The sequence below is a fragment of the Maylandia zebra genome, linkage group LG2 (genome assembly GCF_041146795.1).
Source record: "Maylandia zebra isolate NMK-2024a linkage group LG2, Mzebra_GT3a, whole genome shotgun sequence".
In the NCBI taxonomy this organism is placed as follows: domain Eukaryota; kingdom Metazoa; phylum Chordata; class Actinopteri; order Cichliformes; family Cichlidae; genus Maylandia; species Maylandia zebra.
Genome location: NC_135168.1, coordinates 10,990,258 through 11,014,063, shown reverse-complemented (window position 1 = coordinate 11,014,063; position 23,806 = coordinate 10,990,258). Strand labels below are relative to the sequence as shown.

The 23,806-nt window shown below is 44.0% G+C and overlaps 1 protein-coding gene and 1 long non-coding RNA gene across 2 annotated transcripts in view; one reads left to right on the top strand and one right to left on the bottom strand.

The window, feature by feature from the left end:
* Nucleotides 1-23,806, bottom strand: part of LOC143420788 (uncharacterized) — a 178,950-nt gene that overhangs the window by 118,343 nt on the left and 36,801 nt on the right. The window lies entirely within an intron of this gene.
* The window catches only part of LOC143420784 (uncharacterized), a 35,779-nt gene that overhangs the window by 10,785 nt on the left and 1,188 nt on the right, over nucleotides 1-23,806 (top strand). The window lies entirely within an intron of this gene.

Sequence of the window (23,806 nt, the reverse complement as noted above, 5' to 3'; positions counted from 1 at the left end):
CCAGGCTGTTTTCTGAACACCATGCTGCCAACTTCAGGACTCTGTATGCTGATTCTTTCATCCGGGCTGGACTTCTTATTCTTGACTGAAACTTGGCTTTGCCCTGGTGAGTTCTTTTCTTTCTCAGAACCAACCCGATTCACCTTTCTAAGCTCACCCCAGTCTACTGACAGAGGTGGAGGGCCAGCTTCAGTTTTTAAAAACAAATTCACTGTGGTGTGCCTCAAGGATCTGTGCTCGGCCCAGTTCTTTTTCCTTGTACATGCTGCCTTTGGGAGTAATACTTAAAAAATATAACATTTCCTTTCACTGCTACGCCGACGACATAAAAATTTATTTCCCTTTGACATCCGATGTCTCTACGTCTCTGGAACCCCTGTTTGACTGTCTAAATGAGGTCCAAACGTGGTCACGTCTCTCACACTGAACGAGGATAAGACAGAAGTTATAGTTTTTGATAGTCACACCCCGCTGGAACAACTTACTGATGCCTTAGGGCCCCTTGGTAGCCATCTCTCACTCACTGTTAGATACCTTGGTGTTTTCCTGGACAGCTCAAGAAATCGACCTCCTCTGTGGTAAAAAACAGTTTCTACCAGCTGCGTCAGATATCTAAAGCAAAGCCATACCTCCCTTTGAAGGACCTTAAAAAACTCATTCATGGTCTTATCACTTCCAGATTAGACTACTGTAATTCTCTCTACTCGGGCCTCCCACCTTCCTCTATTCACCGGCTCCAGTTAGTTTGAAATGCAGCTGCGCGTCTCTTAACTGGAACTAGAAATTATGCCCACATCACACCAGTTTTAGCCAACCTACGTTGGCTCCCTGTTGATTATCGTACCAATATTCAAAATTCTTTTGCTTACCTTTAAAATTTTAAACAATTTAGCTCCCAGCTATCTACGCGAGCGCCTCCATTTGTAAATCCCTAATAAGGCACTTAGATCTTCCAATCAAATGCTCCTGACGCAGCCGAGGTCTCGTCTGAAGTCCAGAGGGGATCGGGCCTTTGCTGTCGTACCTCCCAGACTCTGGAGTAACCTCCCTCTTTATATTCGTCTCTCCGAGTCCATGCAGTCTTTTAAATTGTGTCTTAAAACTTATTATTTTAGTCTGGCTTTTGATCCAAACTACTATGTTATTTCTATTTTATTTATTTATTTATTTTGATAACACTTCTGAAGCGTCAGAGCTGTCCTTGCCTGTGATAGAGCTGACCTGCCATAGGACACTGGGAAGAGTGTAAATCCAGGCTGAATTCCTTGTGTTGGACAGTATTTGTGTGCAGCAGCAGAGCGCACAAATCAAACTGTATGTTTTGGTAAGCCTGGCCTTCTTGTACTGGATGTCAGTGAGCCAGTAGCTGGTGAGTTCATCACATTAACATTTTTACTAGCAATTTCACTAGCTGGGACCACATCCTCAGTTACGATGAACGATGATGGATGAGGGACCGTGTACTGGTGCTGCAATGTGGGGAAGGCCTCAAAGAGGACCGGCAGCGGCTCCTGGGCTCCAGGTGGGCATGAAAATGAGAACAGAGGGTATTGGTGAAGGGGGCATATATAAACTGAGGCGGTGAGAATGAGGTGTGGTTCCACTCCTGAAATTCAGATAATATCTCCACTTAGTATAAACTGGGTCAAAGAAAAAGTGCCTCTGATTGGGCTGCTTTCTACAGTTGGCTGTGAGTCCATTGCAGGGCATCAAACATGGATAAGGGGTTGTTTCAACAGTAATTCTATGATGAAAAATTAACGAGGCATTTATCAGGATCTGTATTTAATTTAATATCTATTTAACATATTTAATCAATATAAAGCTCAGTGTCTATTTCTTAGCTTGTAAAGTTGTGAAATTCATGGCAGATTCACTTCTTGGCTGTTTTGCGTTTTATTAGATAGTTGATAATAAAGAGTGTCTTTGCCTGTGGCTTTGTTAAGACTGCAGGTTTTTGTCCGCCTGACCTTTGGTGACCTTGGCGAGCTCAGGATGAACAGGCTGTCTGCTCTGTTTGGGTGTGATGCTGCCTGCAGAGACAGTCTACTCTCATGCAGACACAACATCTTTACTGATATAACGTGGTCATGGACTCTTCTCTGTTCTTCCTTATTAAATAATAGTAAAATGACTCTGCAGTTTTGATTCAAAATGCACCAGGTCTGCTCAGTCTGAATCACACCGTTAGAGCCAGACCAAATGATTGGAGCACCAATGTTAGCACTCAAAGAGTCTAAGCAGTACCACTACCAGCTTTGGCCAGTGCAGGAGTGAACATGTAGATCCATGTTCTACTGAGCAGACACTGAGCAGAGGCAACATGCAGTAAATGAATTAGTGGTCTCCACATGTTTGCACCCAAAGTTTCCCAGCTTTTGTGAGCTGAGCTGTTTTAATATTTTCCATGTATTAGATGATACTGTCCAATGCTTCCAGGGCTGTGAAGATGGAAAAAATGATGTTGCAGTCGTTGCTGAAGTGTTGGTACCATTTGAAGGAAGTCATTAAAGCGCCAGAGCGAGCAGACAAGGCAAGCACTCAAAGAATGTGGAAGGCAGTCGGGGAAAGTTGCCATGGACGGACTTGATTCCTCCCAGCCCCAAACAGCTTTTATACTGTGGACAAAAATACATGAAAGTTTGTGTGTGTGTACCTGTTTAGATGTCTCTGTGGGGACCAAGAATTGAAATGTTACTATACTTGTGGGGACCAACAGTCATTTATGAGGACAAAAGTGCCTCACGAGTTTGAGACTCACAATGTGGTTCTAGTGTCAGGGTTACAGTTAGGTTATGGTTAGGTTTAGGTTGAGCGTTAACCATCCATTATTGATGGTTACAGTGAGCGGCTAGGATGTGTCCTCACTAAGATATCAAAACTAGAATGTGTGTGTGTGTGTGTTAGTGAAAGGAACTGTAACTGGTCCCAGTAGCAGCAGGATACAAACGCCATAATGACACAGCTGCCTCTCGTCTGCCTTCCTCCCCTGAGTGAAATAAGATATTTGGGACCTTTGAATAGTTTTTTGAAAATATTTTTTTGTTTAAAGAAAGGAAAGAGAAGTTTAATCCTTTAACTATTTAACTGTTAGGTGTCAATCCCTGGGAGGGTTTCCCCCTTTTATTTGGCGTGGAGTCAGAATTATGGCTTCTCCACACTGTGGAAGTAGCTCTTTGACACAGTCGAGCAGTCATTGGTCATAACAGGATCATTTAAGACTCGATGATGAATAAGACTGTTGAAGTGCATGAGAAGGATCTCATATAAAACAGTCTGTGTCTGCTCCTCAATTCAATTTAATTCAGAAGACCCCTATGAGTGCAAGATCAAGGAAACAGTTCACCCTGCCTGGGATAGTGTTACCAGGGCCCTGCCCTGGAGCCAGGCCCGGGGAGGGTGCCAGAAGCTGTACATCTGGTGGCCGGGCACTGGTCCATGGGGCCTGGCTGGGCACAACCCGAAAAAGGGACATGGGCCCATTCTTATGCAGGCCCACCACCTGCAGTGGGCGCCATAGGGGTCGCATGCAATGTGTGCCACGTGGCAGCCAGGATCAGAGGCCATGGCGGACGGATCCCCGGCTACCAAGACCAAGACTAGACTTAGTGTCTCATAGTCATTGAAGAACTCTGACTTGCTTCCTGTTCTAGTTGTTCTCTGGAAAAAAATCTGCAGGTCAAACAGGTGCACATACAAAGAGCACATTATTGATTAAAGCCTGGAAAACAACTGAGGCATTTGTCAGCCCGGCACGCTTGAAATGTCCAAGTGTTGAAAACAGTTTTCCATTCGTCACCAATGTCCACCAGATGGAACGTGTTTCTAAGATCAAGCTTAGTGAAGATTATTGCTCTATGTAGTGGCTAAAAGCTCCAGCTGAAGCTGTTCTACAGTGGCTGGATGCAAAGCCCAATCACCATATAACACAACGCCTCGCAGATTCATTCCCCATTCTGACTCTGGGATGTGTTGCACTCAGAGAGAGGAAATGTTTGCTGCTATTAGCGTGAATGCATCCCTCCCCGATGGCTAATATAAGCCCCCATGGTGGTATTGTCAATCCTCACAAGAACAGTAGGAAGTGCCTGAAGAAACCACCCAGCGCTGAAACCCTCTTAAACAGCCAAGCCAGACCACCAGGATGGCTGAGCCATCATACCCAGTAGGCGACGGTATAATCTAAAGGGGACTGTTTTGTGCAGGCGAAAAAGAGTCAGGAATGCTGTGAGCAGGGCTGTGGAAGCTCTGCCATAGCCACCACCAAACAACTGAGTTATTTTTACACATCGGCTAGCATCTGGCCAATCCACCACCTTTCATTGCTCATGCCGTTACAAAACAAACAAACAAAACAAAACCCATCAACCCATAAATACGAAGAATCACTGTCGGCCCACCAGGCAAATGCCCAGTATGCCCGATTGAAGGCACTCACAGCTATGGCCTCTGACAGAGTGATGTAAAAGACATGGAGTCCAGAGATAAACCCAGAATTGTTATGTGTTGTACTAGAGACAACACACTCGTTTTGCAGGATCCACCTGTGTTATCGCACAGGGAGAATTGATGTGGCCATTCTTCAGTCCTTCTCTATCACTCCTCCTGAGTAAGTCTGCTCAGCTGCACTGACTTCTCACGATGTTCTTGATGAGGAAGCTGATCGTGACTTGTAGTTTCTTTCAGTATTCAGTTATGGCAGTGGTGTCCAAACCCAGGCCACGAGTGTCCTGCAGGTTTTAGACGTGTCCAGCTGATTTAAATGATCAACATGCCTTGAAGTTCTCCAGACACCTGGTAATGAACTAATCATTTGATTCAGGTGTGTAGACCCAGGGTGAGATCTAAAACCTGCAGGACACCGGCCCTCGAGGCCTGGAGCTGGCCAAGTTATGAAGCTAACTATTCTCAAGGCTAATGTAACAAGTTCTTCAAATGATTTCGTTTGCAGTACGTATTTTTCAGACCATAAGCTGCAGGGGATTATAAGGCACATTAAGCGAAACAAAGCAGCCAGATAAATCAAACTTTATTAAACTCATTCTTCTTGCTTCCTCCACTTCTGTACCATTGATTCATTAATGTTGAATTCTCTGGCAGCGGCTCTATTCCCATGTTGTTGCAGTATATTAATGACTAACCTCGTATTGTGGATGGATTATCTCAGTTGTTCTCCTGACTGAAGTTTGGTCCGTTTACAGCAGTGGTGTCAAACTCAAATACACAGTGGGCCAAAATTCAAAACTGGAACAAAGTCGCGGGCTAACGTTAATATTTATTGAAATATATTTATTCCTCCAGATATAAGAATGAATCTTTTCTTATGGACTCAAACACGTTTTGCTGAAAAACTGAATATGGAACAAGCAAAGCTTAATACTAAACAATATATATATTAGCTGTATAATACCAGTAGGCCAGCTCTAATAGTAATTTGGTATGGCTTCGCGGGCCAAATGTAATTAGGTTGCGGGCCAAATTTGGCCCACGGGCCAGAGTTTGACACCTATGGTTTACAGCAGGGGTGTCAAACTCCAGGCCTCGAGGGCCGGTGTCCTGCAGGTTTTAGAGCTCACACTGGGTCAACACACCTGAATCAAATGATCAGTTGATTACCAGGCCTCTGGAGAACTTCAAGAGATGTTGAGGAGGTCATTTAGCCATTTGAATCAGCTGTGTTGGATCAAGGACACATTTAAAACCGGCAGGACACCGGCCCTCGAGGTCTGGAGTTCGACACCTGTGGTTTACAGCATCCTGCCATGCGATTGCATTTGTCTCTAACCATCAGGAACCCTCACGTTAACTTTTATCGAGTGGAAAAGTGTTAGTGTTCGTCCTCCAGCTTCACTGTGTTTATGCTAACACAGCTGTGTCGCTAGCGATCACGTAGCACATCATTATATAGCAGCTAGCCCAACTTCAGTAACCCTACAAACGTCACTGCTGTTTAGTTTTCTGTCTTCATTTATGTTGGAAGTGACAGCAGAGCTGTACGTTTTAATTTGTTCAGAAATCTCTCAGTCAGAACATGCTATATCATGCTTAGCCACTAGCAAAACCAGTGAGCTACCTTCCGCTAACTTCCTGCTAACTTCCTGTTAACTTCTAAGTCCGTTAAATATAATAAATTCTGTTTTCATGGATGCCTGGATGTTAAACTTCATAGTTACACCTGGTAAAGCAGCAACACTGATCGTTTTATTAAAGATGAAAGAATTTAGACCGTTTTTAACTCTCAGTGATGTCGCAGTGTTCGTTTGACTTTGGGTCCTGAAGGACGGAGTTTAGGACCCAGATTACTCCCAGATTTAAGAGCACCTTAGTCCGAAAAATATGGCAATAACGACGGCCGCTTGCATGTTCTACAAAAAAATAGTCCTTTGTTGTGTATCTGACGGACAAACACCAAACCAGTTCCACACCACTGAAGTTGCAGCATTTTTACAAACCAATTCTGGTTCATGTGTTTCACTCAACGATCTGCTTTCCCCCTTCTCATTCTCTATCGCCACCATGTGGGTATGAAAACAAAGGCACTGCGCATGCGCACTTTACCCATATTCTATCGCGATATTTTATTTTTTTATCGTTGCCCAACATTAAACCAGTATTACCATGAACAGTATAATGTGGCACAGCCATAGGTGGGCTGGTAGGAATGCTGCGGAGGGAGGAGAGAATGGGTTAGCCAGAGTCTAGAGTGAGATGTACACTTACAGAGAGAGTCGAAACCATCCTACCGGGCGATGTGGTGACAAGAAGCAGGTAGTAAGCGACGTAACAGGCGTGTCTTTTCCTCTGTAGAGCTAACACTCCTGCTGTTTTACTTCTGTACTCCTGTGCATACGTCAAGGATGTCACAATCACATTTTACAGCATCCATGTTATATTAGAGATACTTTAGTCCCAGCAAAGTAGTGTACTGTTGTTGTTTGCTCCATTGCAACAAAACATGCAATGATATTATACTGAATTGCACCAGTTTTTAGGACGTCTATCTTTTACTTTCTGTGGGTTTTTCACTGCTTCTCTGCGATCGGATGAATTGTGCACACTATTTGCTCTTCCACAGCTTTATTTTTTAGTCTTTGAATGTTCCCATCACTTCTGTGATGACAAAAGTCATGATTATGCCATAGTCAGTCTATTTATATAGACCAAAGGCTCATCAGCAGATCCAAACCGACAGAAAGGCCACGGTTTCCTAAGAATAGAGCACTTACCAGTTATTCACATTGAAATGTCCTGTAACGTAGACACCGTTATCATGGTTTTGTTAACCTTAAAGAACAAAACTATGTGCCTGTTTAAATATTTATGGTCTGTATATACATTAATAATATTTACCATTAATGGCAGTTTACTTTATACCTAGATCATCGATCACAGTGCATCGATCGGCTTCCTGCTTTACTTCCTCATTGATGACTGAGATGCTGCAATTAGTCCTCCAAAATATTAAGCAGGGTGCACGCCATCCCATCAGTTTCCATACTCCTGATATAGAGTGAGATTTCCTGAAGCCTTGCTATTTATAGCTGCAGGAGGCAGCTTCTAGCTTCTCCCTGGAGGAAGCTGTCCTTGTTTTTGTCTTCATCAAAAAACCTTAAAATCTAAAAATACAGACACCAGGTTCTTTGTTGGGCTTCTCTTTGTGGTTTGCTGTGGCTTTGCATCTGCTCTGCATCCCTGACCATCAATGTCACCAACATGTGTTCAATGATCAGCCAGTTCACCTCTGAGGGACTTTGGTCTATTCAAACTGGCTGAGATGCTGTGGCTTAAAAAGGCGGTTCAGACTTGAAAACCCTCCGATGGGCTGAATTATAACTCTAATAAGAATAAATAGCTACATTTACAACCTGCATGTTGTGTTTACTTGTGTTGTCTTTGCCTAATATTAACATTTTGTTGATGATCTGAAACATTAAAATGTAACATTTTTGGATTCATTCCTGTGGAGCTCAGGTCGGCACTCCCAGTCAGCGAGCCATGGCATGTATGTGTATGTGGAGACATGTGTCTGTATGTACGCATGCATGTATTTATACATACATGTATGCATGTGCGTGTATGTTTGTATGGGTGTATCCATATGTTTGCAGGTGCATGTATAACTTATCGTTCTTGTGTAAATGTAAATTTGTCTGTGATTGTGTAAATACTTCACACACATGGAGAGATGTCAAACAGCCTTTCATTGTTCTTGTAACAGTGACAATAAAAGCTATTCTATTCTATTCTATTCTATTGCTCTGTCATGCATTCTTGCATCTCTTGCCTGCAAGCACACTTTGCAGAGTGCACTCTGTAGTTTATTTTACATAATAGTTAATACAGTACTTGTATTTAAGTGTATTTGGGTTTATTGTTTTACATCTCATAGCACTGCAAACACTTATAAAGCATAAGGTTTACTTAGCTCTTACTACTAATCGGTTCTATCTTGTAGTTGCACTAAACTGCACGATAAATCATAGAAGTAATTCAGACAGGGAGTTTTATGTCAGTGTTCTCCATTGAAACTGGTTATGAGTATTCACAAGATTTGTATCCAGGGATTATATCCCAGTCACCAGCACACTGTCATGTCTCATAAGCTGGTTTGGTATCTCGGTGCAGTCCCCTACTCACAGAATAGTCTGAGGCCAGGGGCCTTTATGAAGGGGGCCAGGGGATCCCATGTCCTTGAGTGATTACTCTGCCTTGGAAGCTCGTCTGTTCAGAGCGTTTTATGGCATTTGATGTTTGTATATCTTCTTTTCATTCTATCATTATTTAAAAATTTTTTGTATGTGTGGGGGGACATATCAAGAACACTGGAGCTTATGGCTTTTCCTTTTGTGCGGAACCTAAGAATAGCTCGGCGGACTTCATTCACATGTTGCTGTTATTTATAGCTGCCAGTGACACAAACAACACGCCTGTGGGTGCTGCTGCCTGTGCTGGGATTGGTTTTTGTCGTAACATAAACAGAACTAAAGTGGATCCAAGTGTTAAAAACAATTTAAATATGTACATTGCAGCCACTGTCTGTGCATCTGGAACTGTTTCTGATGATCTGTGATGGTAGCAGGTACTTAGTTCACCAGATACTAAGAAATGATTCCTTTTGTTTTTTAAGGTAACTACTTAATTTGTCTTTTCTCTTGCAGGTAAGTTGACATGCAGCTGTCCAAAGCCTGACTCCTGCTGACGGCCCCGTCGTTCTGTATGTGTTTGCTGTGGGGCTGGTGACAGTGAGGTAAATATGCCTCAAATAGTTGTTGACCTTTCTGTGTGGAGACACGAGGCAGAAGCAGCAGCCACTCTGGTTATTGGACGTCCTGCTGTGACAGTGGACAGTGATAGAAAGGCCAGCGCTGTCTTTACTGAGCATCTTAGCTTCGTTGTTTTGTGATTTCATGAATAAATAATTATAAATAAATGATCAATAATTAGCCATTTGTCAGTAGTAGATGTGTGGTTATTATAACAGAGGGCAGAGATCCTCTAAGGGCCTGGTTTAGGTGTTCAGCAGCGTCCTGTGTGCAGCAGATTAATCACATCATGTTCGGTTTGGTGGCTTTTTGATGTTATTGTTCGGAGAAAGCTGCCAGGAAACAACTAATAACTGATCAATGACAGCTCAGACAGTCCAGTCCAGTCTAGCTGGCTTTCCTCACAAAGTGATTCATTCGTTACCGTCTGTGGTCTCTGACCTGAGGAGGCGCAGTGTTACACTGATTTCATCTCCACAAAGCTTCTGTTGAACGTGAGCGAAGCGAGATCACTCCAAGCTGGTCAGTAATCTGTCCAGACCAGTATGTCATTACTGTCTGGGTTTATGCTGAGCTGGGCTACTGGTACATGACTGGTAATGAACTGGTAACAACCCAGAGTTCAGTAGAACCTCTGGCTCTCTGTGCGCAAAGAGAAAGCCAATCCATAAATAAATCATGAACAGCCAACATGCACACATGCTTAACATAGTGTGTGTGTGTGTGTGTGTGTGTGTGTGTGTGTGTGTGTGTGTGTGTGTGTGTGTGTGTGTGTGTGTGTGTGTGCTTCCTTTGAGTACAGCTGTTTGCATTAATATTTCAGGAAGATGCCCTCAGAGAGACATTATATATGTTTGCATGCTGCATAATTAATATAATAATAAATACCCTTCTAGTGTGATAACAGCAGGGGGCGCTGTGACTGCAGAGTCCTTTTGATGTGCTGTTTTTACGTGACAAATTGCTGCTGACAGATCTATGTGATCACTTATATTAAGAGAGGATTCCTGATTCTCTGTTTAACTTTGTACTGTGACGCTAACGGAGTTTATAAATAAGTCTTTTAATCGTATTAGTTGTAATTAGAAAGACGAACTCCTCTCTCCTGATTGTTGATTGGCTTTTTATGAATTAGGGTGAAAACGTCAAACCCACAAATACCCAAAGAAGCCTGAAACGATGATTTAGCCATGAAGTGAAATCACACAGGGAAGCTGAGATTGTTTGTTGACCTGTGCTTCAGCATGTCTAACTGGGACCTTTACAGCAGTATTTCTGTGTTAGTTACTGTTCGACACCCTGTGTATCCACGATCAGTCGTCTGCACGTGTCCAGCCTCGCCCCTGTGTTCTACCTAAACGTTTCCATTCTGGTCATTCCCAATGAAGAGTCGACCATCTTTAACCGCTCCAGCTCCGCCTCCTGTGGTTTGTCAGTGCCACCGTCTCCGACACACAACAGCTCGCCATCACGAGCTACCGTCTCCTAAATTTTCCCTGTCAGGTTTTTGTGTTTCTTCTTTCACAGACCCCCCTGACCCTCACCTCCACCCACCCCACCTCCTCTGCACCTGCCCTGTGCACTGTGTTGTTCTGGACCAGCTTCACTCAGGCACCTTTCTCCTTCTCCTTCACACACATGTATTCAGTCTTACTGGCTCCACCTCTCCACCTGCTCCCTGTTCTCACTATAGTTCCCAGTGTTGTCTGCACCATCGCACACATGAAGGGCCTCAGAGTCGAGTCCTGATGTCATGGCAACCCCGCTTTAAATCCATCTGTCCCTCCTACAGCTCACCTGTGCCTTGCTGTCTCCTGCACAGCCTCAGTATATGCTCAGTATGTGCTCAGTATGTGCAGTACCACAGTACGTCTCTTGGTGTCCCGTCGTGTGCTTTTTCCACATCCACACAGATATGATACAACTCCTTCTAACCTTCTCTGCACTTCCTCATCTACATGTAGAACCTCACTTCAGTAGCTCTTTCTCACGGTGTGGCTCATCAGCTCCATCCCCCTGTGGCTGCTGCAGCTCTGCACCCTGATTCTTCAGTACCAGGACACAAGCATCTGTCCCAACACTGTGTTAAACAATCTAGTTAAAAAGTCCCCTTCATACCTCCAGATGTTTATCAGGACCATCATTCTTCATCTCCTTCATGGCTGCCCTCATGTCCTCCTTACTCTGACGTGCTGCACATCCTTCCAGCCTCAGTCAAGTCTTTTTCTGCTTCCTCAGCATCCACTCTCTCACACAGGTCACTGTAAACCTGCAGCCACTGGCCTCCCGGTGCTCCCGTCTACTTTCATTTTCCAGACTCATCTCTGCTGTCGAATATTATCCTGAACGTCCTCGTTCACATTTCCTTGTCTTCTTTTCTTCTGTTCAGAGGATGCACTGAACACCACCATGACTCCCTCATACTTCAAACCATGTTTCAGAGGTTTGAAGTCACACACTAACCTGCTCACTTTATGTATTGTGTTTTGAGCGTTTTCTTCTGCTAGTACCCCCTCACAGTCTCCACCTTCACCATACGTCACCTGCAAGGTCACTGTCTTCAAAGGTGAAGCCTGAAGTAGCCCCCCCCCTCCATTATCTGATTTCACTGCAGCTTTTACGAGTCAGCCGTGCTATTTCTGATAGGCTCCCCTCTTCTCTCTGTGAGTGTCGCTCATAGAAAACTTGGACACATTAGCCGGTCATGTGAGCTGCTGCTGGAAATAAGTTGAAGAGGGGGTGAGGCCCTGTTAGTGCACACGCCGCTGCCGCCTCGCAGCAGCCTGGGATTCCTGATTTACTGCTAATTCACTGAGCAGAAGAACAGCGTTTAATGGGGCTCTTTCCTAAAAGTCGTGGCCTGTGTGAGCGATCGTGGCGTGTAGTGTATGTGTTGTTGGCAAGCCGTCACAAGGGGGCGCCCTTCGACAACTTACCTTTGATTTTGTGACTCATGAGCAAGAAAAGCATAATGTCAGATTAAATGTAATTCATCTTCATAGTAAAGGAAACACGGATGTTTCTCAGTGACTCGTGTTTGTTTTCAGTCAGTTTGAGACAAGAAGAAAAGAAATGAGCAGGAAGCAGAACACATCACTGTTTGCTCCTCCTTTTATATAATAGGACTAATACAGCAGTGTTACATATGTAAATGGCTCCAGCTGTCATAAACTAAGACTCAGGAAGTTCTCTGATTGAAATGCTGGCAGGTGATGGGTAACCCTCCCCAGCATGTTCCCAAGCGTTGCATACAAGCCACTGAAAAGTAAACAAGTAGATGACGACAGGCTGACTGTCTGTGTGGAGAATCAGTAGGAAAACGATGGATAAGCACATGAATCTGACATATTTGGAACAACCAGGTCTCGTGAATGACCCCATTTTTACTCCACGTGAAGAGAAAAACATGTAAACAGATTGTGAGCATCAGATCTGTTTATGCACTGCTTCAGTTTCCTGCTTGGCACAATCGTGGATCCAAAGACGTCAGCTGACGGCCCCGCCTGCCTTTGTTGTCTCTGCCCAGCCTTCCTGTCGTTATCCGTGTTTTTGCTCCCCATCCCCTCTGCCCTGTTGCCCTGACAACAGACAGACACCTAGGTTTCCTTGGCGACGGGGCAGTTTCCTGCCTCCCTACGCTGTGACTGTAGCACAGAGTGTAAGATGTGATTTAAAAGCCAAACCTGGGGATGTGAGCGGTCCAACCTCACAGGACACGTCGAGCTTTGTCTGGGTTTGGATTTAAGGAGCTACAGGTTAGAGGAGCAGGGACAGAAATCGTCTGTCAGTGTCCCCGTGAAGCCATCGCTGATGTGATTACTGCTGTTTCACATCAAACACTGCAGTTTTCCAGCAGTGGAAAGAAGCTGCTTTTGCTGGCATCCTTACTGAAGTTTAAAGTTTTCCATTTCTTAGAAAATGTTGCTTATTTTTCATCCTTTTAGGTGCAAATTATTAGTTTTACATATAAGTCATGCAGACCGTCAGTGATGCAGGCGTGTGGCTGTGATTATGACAGTTGGACGGTTTCTCCCCTTCTTAGTCCAGAGGACGTGGACACGTTGGACTGACAACAGCACTGTTCCCTCTTGTCCTCGGTCAGTTTGTATGTTATGTTTACATACGGCTGCTTCTTCTTTGTTGTGGATGCAGGGTGAACTGACATCATGCAGTCTGATTAACATTTCCCACCAAAGACCAGAACTGTGCTTTCCACAGATGAGAGCCGCTGCATGCTGAGCACATGTGGAAGAGGCTGCAGAGCATCGTGCTGCTGGAACCTCGTCAGCACGGCTGCTCTGGTGTTTCAGTGATGGTCTGGGGGACATCCCAACCACTCAGCACCCTCAGCGTCGCTCTAATAACAGCTACTTAATATTTTCACCTGGATTCTTGGGGTGTCTCTGTTTTAAAATGTTCCTTTCTCAGCGTGCTGCTGTCATCAAATTAATTCTGAGCTAATAATTTTCGTGAAAGAGTAAAATATCTCAGTTTTCTCTCTTATTTACAGTTTTGACAGTAAACTCCAGCTTCTCATTTTGACACTTTGAAAGCACCTACACAGAATTGTTTCAGTGATGGATGGAAGAACCCTCAGACGATGCCTTGCGTTGGGTTCTGCGTCGACTGGACGCCTTGTGTCGGAGGTGAACCGTTTTGATTTAAAGGTTGATCGTAGCGCTCCCTCTGTGACTCCCAACATTAACTAGCTCACTCGTGAGCGAGAGAAGATCAGCTGTGATCCTGTCTGCTTCATGTCTGTCGTGCGTGCTCAGCACATATCGCAGGAACGTGAAATATTTTGTAGGTTGAGCACAACCAGTGTTCCCCAGTTTCATTACTGGGAGTTTGAAACCAGTGATTAGGCTGACCTGTACTGGCCTGATAAAGCACCGCTACTTGAAACACGTGTAAAAAGCTCGGTGTCTACATTGATGGTTCTTTTAAAGTGAAGAAGCAGGTGAGTGCAGTGTTCAGTCCTGCTTCTTTCAGTTAAGACAGCTGGCCAAGGTAAAGCCATACCTCCTAACGTCTTTGAGCGTGTTATTCACCTTTCCCTTACTTGCAGATGAGACTACTGCAATTCATTGTGTTATGGTCTAGATCAGGCCTCCATCCATCGTCTTCAGATGGTTCAAAATGCAGCTGCTCGCCTGCTAACTGGTACCAAACGGAGAGAGCATATAACCCCAGTTTTAGCTTCTCTACACTGGCTTCCTGTCTCCTACAGGACCCAATTTAAACTTCTACTTTTTGTTTTTAAGTCATTAATGCCCGAGCCCCTCCTCACCTGTCTGAGCTCCTCTCTGCCTATGCTCCAGGACAAACCACGAGGTCCAGCTCAAAACTAATGCTGTCCATCCCACGGACTGACCTCACATCCCGTGGTGATAGATCCGTCTCTGTGGCAGGTCCCAGACTCTGGAATAGTCTCCCCTTAAATATTAGATCTGCACAAACACTTGAGCAGTTTAAATCTTTACTAAAGACACATTTCTATGCCCTGGCTTTTAACACACTATGACCCAAGCATTCTGGTCTTATTTGAATTAGTTTAGTTATTGTTTTAATTCTTTTACTGTCCTATTATTGTTTTTACTGTTATTATTGTGTTACATTGTTGCTTTTTAATACCATTTTTATATTGTTAAGCACTTTGTGCAGCATCGGCTGTTTGAAATGTGCCATATAAATAAATTTGACCTTGAAACCAAATCTCCTTAGGAAGCGATTTTATTTTATTTATTTATTTAGGACCGTGCATGTTAATGAACATAAATGTAAAAAGAAAAATTACATGAATGTAAACATGCCAGATTATAGCCAAAGGCTAATTTCCATCTTTAATGAGGCCGTGTATTAAGTTTCACACAGCATGGGTGGAACAGCTACTAACCATCACTGCAAGCTCGACAGCAGGAGCCGTCTTCCTGTCGCAGTATACCCCAAACAGCTAATTATTGGACCGCAGGGAAATGGGACGGGTGTTGGTGCCATGAGGGAAAACCGTCGTTCTCCTCGCTCCTCCCTTTGCCTCCTGCTTGCTCCTGCCGACCCCGCTGGCCTCCGCTTTCCCCGACACTGATTAAACCCCTCCTCTTCCCTAACAACGTTAGGCCCCTTTGATCTCCAGCACTTAAAACCAGCAGCTACCATTGTGCCATCCAAAACATCTCTGTGGTTGCTATGGTTATTCACTTAGATACAATTACTATAGCAACAGTGTTTCTGAGGGCTGGGGAGGAAGTGGCTCAGCAGGGATCCAGGTGGAGACACATGAAAGACACAGGCTGCATATAAACGGTGGATCGGTGAGGGCGGGCCCTCCTCGCCAGCCTCGACATCGATACGATTTCCTCTTTGTGTAAATACGTGACACAGATATGTATGTTGAAGAAAGACAGAACATCCTTTCACACGATCCTCTGACACACTTGTCTCTACAATTGGATGTGAAACAGACTTGAAAGGAAAGAAGTCGTGTCAGGTATTAACAGATATATCAAACACATTATCTTCATATTCAGGGGTTAAGACTCTGTCATCAAACACCTTTACAGAGAAAAGTAGCCAAGTGTGTGAGATGATAGCTACAGTGAGTGACAGCTTAGCAAAAATCCTGAAAGTTGGACACTTAATGTCAGCTTTGTCAGCCACACTGCAGAGCTCACAGAAGGCCCACAGCTCTGATGACTCAGTGGATGGAATAAAGCCCTCCAATGTGAACTGCACAGTGGTGTCATCATCACGTGTCTCCTTCATCTTCTCTGGGATGGATCAATAGATGGCTGATCCAGCCCCGTGTCATGAGGCAGCGCTGCCTGGTTGGCAGAATCTGACCCCAGACCAGCTATATACGATGTACAGTGTTCAATCAATTGGTCCTTCAACCTTTCACTGGGCATGTGTATAAGGTCACAGCTGTCAGTGTGCTGGATATTTGCAGTGTTTTAAAATGTATTCCACTACAGACTACAGATTACATGCCCCAAAATGTATTCTGTAACGTTACTCAATGAGAGTAATGTATTCTGAATACTTTGGATTACTTAATATATTATCATGCTGTTTACAACTACATGAATGTACTGTTGCTGTGATTTATTACTGTTACTGAAGGTCAGCGGCTCCGAACCGTAGTAAAGGGACCTCTGGCTAACACGTCGGGTTCGTGTCGGGTTCGTAGCTGAAAACGAGCTTTACTTTGTTGTCTGGGTCAACTTTGCTAGCAGAGACAGAGAGGCGTTGAAAGGCTGCTCCAACAGAACTTATTGTCAAAGGAGCAGAACAGAGTCAAACCTTCTGTTCTTAGAACTGAAGAAGCTTCTCGGATGACAGGTGAAACGTCTTCAAGCAACTTAAAGAAGTCCAGACGCTTTTCTTTGCAAGCTCCTCAGACTACGATGACCTGGATGACTGAGAACCTTCACAGACAACGGAACTTATTGTTTCGGAGGAAAACAGGAACACGGTGTACGGTCGAGTCTTAACGGCTTACAGCTGGGCTCGTCAGGCTCTCTTCTTGCAGTGGTTATTATTATATTTACATGCTTCCAGCTCCCGTTTCTGCTCGGTGACAGCTGTGCTTTTCCTTTCTCTCCCTCCTCGCTCACAGACACATCACGGGTACAGCAGTCCATTCTCCCTGCAGCACGGACTACACTGCCCATGATGCTACATTCTGCCTGTTAGCTTAGCACAACAACAACAAGGCCTCTCTCACCCAGGAAACACGCAGCGTGTCACCCTGTAACCATGGCAACCACAACGCTGCCGCCTGGAACAACAGAACATGTCAAACAAACCCAAACAGTCCTGACCCGCCACAATATGAAACAGGAAAGTACCGCCGTGTAATCCATTTATTTCAACAAAGTAACTGTATTCTGAATACCACCTGTTTAAACAGTAACTGTAACAGAATACAGTTACTCGTACATGTATTCCGTTACTCCCCAACACTGGATATTTGTCATATAATTGAAATATCATTAAACTCACTACTCGTACTCATAAATATGGTCCGTGCACAAAGCAGCGCCGTCTCTTTCTAACCATCCCTGCTCCAACAAACACGAGGTTGTTTCCATCGCTGCTGCTGTTCCATGTTGTTCAGCGCTTATTGTTACTGTAAGTCTCGTAGTTCTTATTTGTGTGAGGCTTTGCTCCTGCCCGTCACTCTGCTGCTGTTCCATGTTGTTCAGCTCTTATTGTTACTGTAAGTCTCGTAGTTCTTATTTGTGTGAGGCTTTGCTCCTGCCCGTCACTCTGCTGCTGTTCCATGTTGTTCAGCTCTTATTGTTACTGTAAGTCTCGTAGTTCTTATTTGTGTGAGGCTTTGCTCCTGCCCGTCACTCTGCTGCTGGAGCACCGGGATTTCCCCAATCAGGACAATAACGGATGTTTCTGTTCGTTTCTGGTCTATACATGTTTTATATCAGAGCGATCTCCCAGAATCTGAACTGATCAAAAAGTGCCGACATGTCCGGAGGGATTTTGGCCCACTGCTCTTTACAGCTGCTTCCACAGATTTAGTAAAGGAGGCTCTGGAGGCTGGCTAGCCCACTTCTTCTTCAGCCACTGCTTTGTTTGCACCCATCCACGGCCACCACTGTGTGTTTGACTGTGGGGATGTTGGTGTGTCACACTCAGCATTTCTCAGCCTTCAGCCAATCATCCAGACGGTCAAACCTCAGACGGGCTTGTACATGCTAAACCGCGTGGGTGCTGCAGTAGTTCAATCCTCTACCAGTGTTACCAGTATGTGGTGACTGTCATCCACCTGCCTTCTCACCATTAACCAGCTCCTCCTGTGTGAGTTTCCTTTCCTATGATCATCCTCCGCCCATGAGGCTGACAGATCACATCATGGTCAGAACTGCTGCACCCACAGTCACCGAGCTTCATGCTGACGCCCTTTGCATCTATATGCTGAGAGTCCCACAGCCAGTCTGTGGGATCCAGGGTTGTAGAGGATCACACACTTCATTCAGGGACATGCAGATCTGTTCATAACTGATATGTTTTTTGTTCGATGTTTCTAAACTCAGGTAAAAATCAGAGACTGTTCATTTCTCTGTAAGTGAGCAAACTTATAAATTCAGCAGGGAGGATAATTGTTTCCCCGTCGTAGTTCAGTGTAGCTAGTCTCTTAACCCCCAACCAACCCGCTGCACCTCCTCCCTCCCCTCCCTCTCATAAAATATTGAGAGAGCCTGGCACTAGGCCAGACGCCCCCCTCCCTCTCTGCCAGGCAGACTGACGGAGCATGTGGCTGTGGGAGGGGCACGAAGGGCGGCTCGGCTGAGGAGATACAGTAACCATGAACATATTCGTTCTCTAAATGAACGCCACGAGTTGTTCCCACATCGAGCTGCTCTACTCTGAACTCATTCACACGAGCACTTTCTGCTCGAGTGCTTCCTCTGTTCACAGCCACACTCACGGATGCGCTGGAGAACAGCTCGGGTAAGAAGTGTGAACAACATGCTGGCATTTCATTCTACCTGCAGTGGTCAAATCAAGGCAGTGGTCAAATCTAGCTTCTTTCAGCTCAGGCAGCTGCAAAAACAAAGCCAATTCTTTCACGGCAGCACTTTGAGACAGTGATCCAGGCCTTTGTCAGCACTCGGCTGCATTACTGTGATGACCTTCATGTTGGGGTCAGCGCATCATATATTAGTCAAAATGCTGCAGCTCGTCTTTTAACTGGCACTCGAAAGTTTGAGCACATTTCCCCTGTTTTAGCTTCACGTCACTGGCTGCCCATTTCTTTTAGGATTCATTTTAAAATTCTTTTATTTACTTTTAAAGCTCTCCATGGCCTCGCCCCATCTCATCTCTCTGAGCTGCGACAGCCTCATACAGGCCAGCTGATCAGCTGCTCCTGCATGTACCCAGGACTGGGCGTAAACTTAGAGGAGATCCTGCTTTTGCTGTAGCAGCTGCAAACTGTGGAGCGAGCTTCCTTTGGAGATCAGACAGGCCTCTTCTTTACCTGTTTTTAAGTCTTGAAAACCCGCCTCTTTACCCTGAGCTTTGACACCACGTGAGATGTTGGTTTTTATTTCAGTTGTTTTTAGGTGATTCGATGCTGTTTTATCTTGTTTTGTTTTCATTTGATGTTTTATGTGTTTTATTTATTTATTTTGCTGTTTTCTGTTGTTCTATTGTTTTAACTTATTTTCCGTGCAGCACTTTGTTCCTGTGCTGGCTATTTTAAAGTGCTTTATAAATAAGATTGGATTGGATTGGACTGCCACCAACAGCTCTGTAACACACTGTGCACACAATGCTATCATTGTCTTTTCTTTTTAGCTGCTTTTACATTTTAGTTGCTGACTTCTGATAAACTGAATAAAACAGGAGAACACACAACCTGGAAATCTTCAACCACACACAAAATACATACGTTTCCCTGGTAAAGTACACAACCTCTGCAGTACCGCTGAGTTTTCTACAAGCGCACAAAGCTGCTGCCAGCTCTGCTGCTGTGACCTGTGTTACCTGTGTTAGGCTCTTACATCCATACGATGGTTGAAGGACCGGCCGTGTCCCGTCTTCCTTCTGTGCATAATCGTGGCCCCTGCTGGAAGCTGACCCCGTTCTCCCACAGTGTTGCTGAAATGGTGAAACTGGAGCACGAATCGATCTGGGAGCTTTGATGAGAGATCAGCTGAAGTTTGACTGCAGCCTGATTCACTTTAGGACAACCAGTTTGCTTTTAATGTTTTTCTGCCTGATTCATTCTGATACACAAACACAGGCTGAACGGTGTCTGTGCTCCCACATCCTCAGTGTCCGTCTCAACACCTCTGCATCCTTCACTCACTTCTTAGCATGCAGGACGTGTGGAACCAGACAATTGTTGATCTGCACACAGCTGTTGTCACTAACGGCGCCCTCGCTTACGTCACTGTCATGAGACATTCTCGCAAAAAAATCACGGTTTTAGTAACGCAGTAACGCAGCGTTCCTACGGGAAAGTAACGGTAATCTAATTACTGTTTTTGCAATAGTAATCCCTTACTTTACTCGTTACTTCAAAAAAGTAATCGGATTACGCGTTACTGGAGCGTTGTTCTCCTCTGTAACAAAGCAGTGATAAAGGAATAGATGCTGATTTTATTCATTTCAACTTGTGTCTTTGTGCTGCTGGATTCAGTCTGAAGCAGGCAGCAGTGCTGAACCTACCAGTGTAAATGTGATGGTGGAAGCAGAGGCCAGCACTTGGCAGTGCTAAACACAATAAAAGACTCACAAGTTCCTGCTCAAAGGTCAGCTGCCTTCAGATCAATCATTAACCTGCAGCAGGTTGTGGCCTGATGTGTTTGTAAGAGTTTCACTTTCAGGAGGAGAAGATTTAAACGAGTCTCACAAATGTGAACTACAAAGTCTGTGACACACAATTTATGCAAACTGCATGAAATCTGACCTGAAGAAATCCAGTCTTCTGCCTGTTGTGGTTGTGACAGCTGCTCGTAGGAGAGTTTGTTTGTAGGAGGTGGAGATGTTCTCAGATCAAGTGCGTAATCGTCTCTTTGTGTAGACGCTAAAAGCTGTGAGCCAAAACTCTCTGCTCTGAAACTCTTCACTCAGTCCTCACGCTGAGAGTTTAGAGGCTGAACTTCTTGTTCCTCCATAACACTTTTCATGAAGCAGCAGAAATGAGCTTGTGTTTCTCAGCAGTGCGCACACAGAGAACCGATCCTCTCTGCTCAGTCTGAACAAATCAAAGTGAAACGTCAGTGAAAACACAGCTGCTGATCAAACTGTGTCAGATTAATGCCTCAATGTTTCACTGTGAGGTTAAAAAATACATAAAAATGATTTAAAGAAGTAGGAGGCAGATTTTCACAATAAGAGCACTTTGTTTTTAATTCAGTTAATGTCAAACTGTCATCAACACCTCTGTGTTGTCTCTGAGCAGATTCAGGCATTACTCAAATAATAAAGGCTTTTTTTCACTATTATACTTTTCATTAGTCTCCAGGTTGATGATTATAAACAGAATTATTAAAGTTTTTATCATTTCAGGCTGAAAATCAACATGAATTTGGTTCTAATCAAAGAAGCTCCTTTAATGTGTGTCATTAAAATCCTCACACAGACTTAAAAAGGCGACATTAACATTAAAATAAATGAAAGAAGCTTCAGCTGAGAGCTTCATGCAGTCATCATCAGCAGCTCATAGCAGTCACAGCTCTTTATTACGCAGCTTTGCAGGAATTAAAGTGGCTGAAGTGTCAGAGTTTGTGTGAGAAGCTGCTTCATGGACAGCTGTACACACGTCTTTATTATTTCTTCATAAATCAAACACACAGGTTTGTCTGCAGATGATTTAAAGTGTGTCGTTGTGCAGTTAAAGCTGTTTGTGTGACGCCCTGACCTCCTGGGAATGAAACAGCCAATCAGATCCATCAGAGAGAGAGCAGGAAGTGTTGTGTGTTTGTGACAGAACAAGGAAACAGTGATGATGATGAACATACAGGTCCTCTGATGTTTCCTGTTACAGTAACGCTTGTTCATCTGTTGCTCTCCTACACTTTCCTATAAATAAAGGAGAAAAAGTCCGTTTAGTTTCATTTCCTACAGCTCAGAGTTACACTTCACATTCCTGCTGTCACATCAAAAAGCTTCACTTTGGTCCAACATCTACATGTTAACATGAAACACAGACAGACTCAGAACATCTGGAACATCTGCACTTTGACCCAAACTGTTATAGCAGGATATTTTCTGCATATTTCTTATGTTGGACCTGTTTGAACTGTAAACGACCTGTAATCATCTGTAAATGGTGTGAGACACACTGAGGCCACCTACAGGGCAGCTGGGGAACAGCAGGGATCTGAAATCATATGAGACGTTAGTGAGTGAGAAGAACAAATGGACTTAAGATGGGTCGAAGTGATCAAAGTTGATCTAAAACAGAAGATAAATCCACTGATTCTTTGTAAAGTTCATCTGCTGCTCACATGAATCCATGAAAGATTTATTTCACTGAATGTTTCTTCAAAGCTCATTTCAACCTGTTGAAGTCATGAATGAAAGTGCAGACTGAGAGTGGATCACATGATGTTTGAGGTGTGTCATGTGACATGTTCAGTATTGTCACACATGTCTAGATTGTCCCTGATATCATAACTGCTCAAACACTGATGATTATATTTGAAGCATTATTCCTGATGGCAGCAAAGTTTGAATGGAGCTCTCTGTCTGTGCTGATTTGTCGCCCTCTGGAGGTCAAAGCACAAACCTACAGGGCAGCTGGGGAACAGCAGGGATCTGAAATCATACGAGACGTTAGTGAGTGAGAAGAACAAACGGACTTAAGATGGCTCGAAGTGATCAAAGTTGATCTAAAACAGAAGATAAATCCAAAGCAGCATCAGATGAATGTTACCATTTCCAGTTACGGTGCCCTTCATCTAATATGGAAATGTGTTGGTTTTTTTTGCCGTGTTGTTGTTCTTCCTATTGTGTTTAGTAGGGGTGCAACGATACACAAAATTCACGGTTCAGTTCGATACTTTGGTGTCACGGTTCGATATTTTTTCGATACAAAAAAAATGTTCATGCCTTTTTAATTTGTCATTTATTAAAATTATAAATATATATTTTAACTCAAAAGTACAGTTTTTAAATTTAACCCTAACCCTTGTGCGTGTTTTTTATTTTGACAGCGAATGCGCACCTGCGGACCACTTATGTGCACCCCTGGTTATTTAGCTCGTCATATTGCAGCCACAGAAATTCTTTTGTCCATGAAACCATAAAGCTGCACTTTCTTTTTGCCTTATAGTCTGATTTGTCATAACTTCTCCGTTTTGTGGTAAGCTTTTCTTTGGCTGTCACTTCTTCACCCTGACCTGTCTTATTTGGCTCAGCAGAACTAAAATATATATCCTGCTGCTTTTACACACGCACTCACATAAGCTCAGCGATTCTCTGCGCGATCAACCTCTCACATGTTTAAGCTGCGGGAGATTTCACTTGTCATGTTTGCATAGTAAGCTAACGATTAATAAGACGATGTCAGAGGAATTGGTGCACAAATTATCATCACTCACAGATCAGTGCTGTCGCTCTCTATACACAGTTCGCACGATTGCAAAGTGAAAGCAAAAAACAAGCGCAAATTCAAACGCGATTTCAATAGGTCACATATTGACAGTGGCTCACCGATGCCAATGACATAATTACCCAGCTACATTTCTGAAAGAATGCAAAAGCATTGACATATATTTTTCCTTCCTACAATAGCCCGACGGGCAGGGCAGAGATAGATTTTGGTAGCCCGACTGGAAAAATCGCTAGCTCCGGGACGTCAGGCTAGCGATATTGCAAGCCCTGTATCTGATTGAGGAATCACTCATCTTTGGAAAAGAGAGTTTATTACAGAGAAATGTCTCTTTCCAAAATAAAAGCTATACTATCCGCTTCTTCTGGGCTATATTCTCAGCAGCATAAGGAGAATCATGTGCTAACAGCTGTCTAAATGACTCGGCTAAAGTTAGTAGCATGCTTGCTTTTTTTTGTCT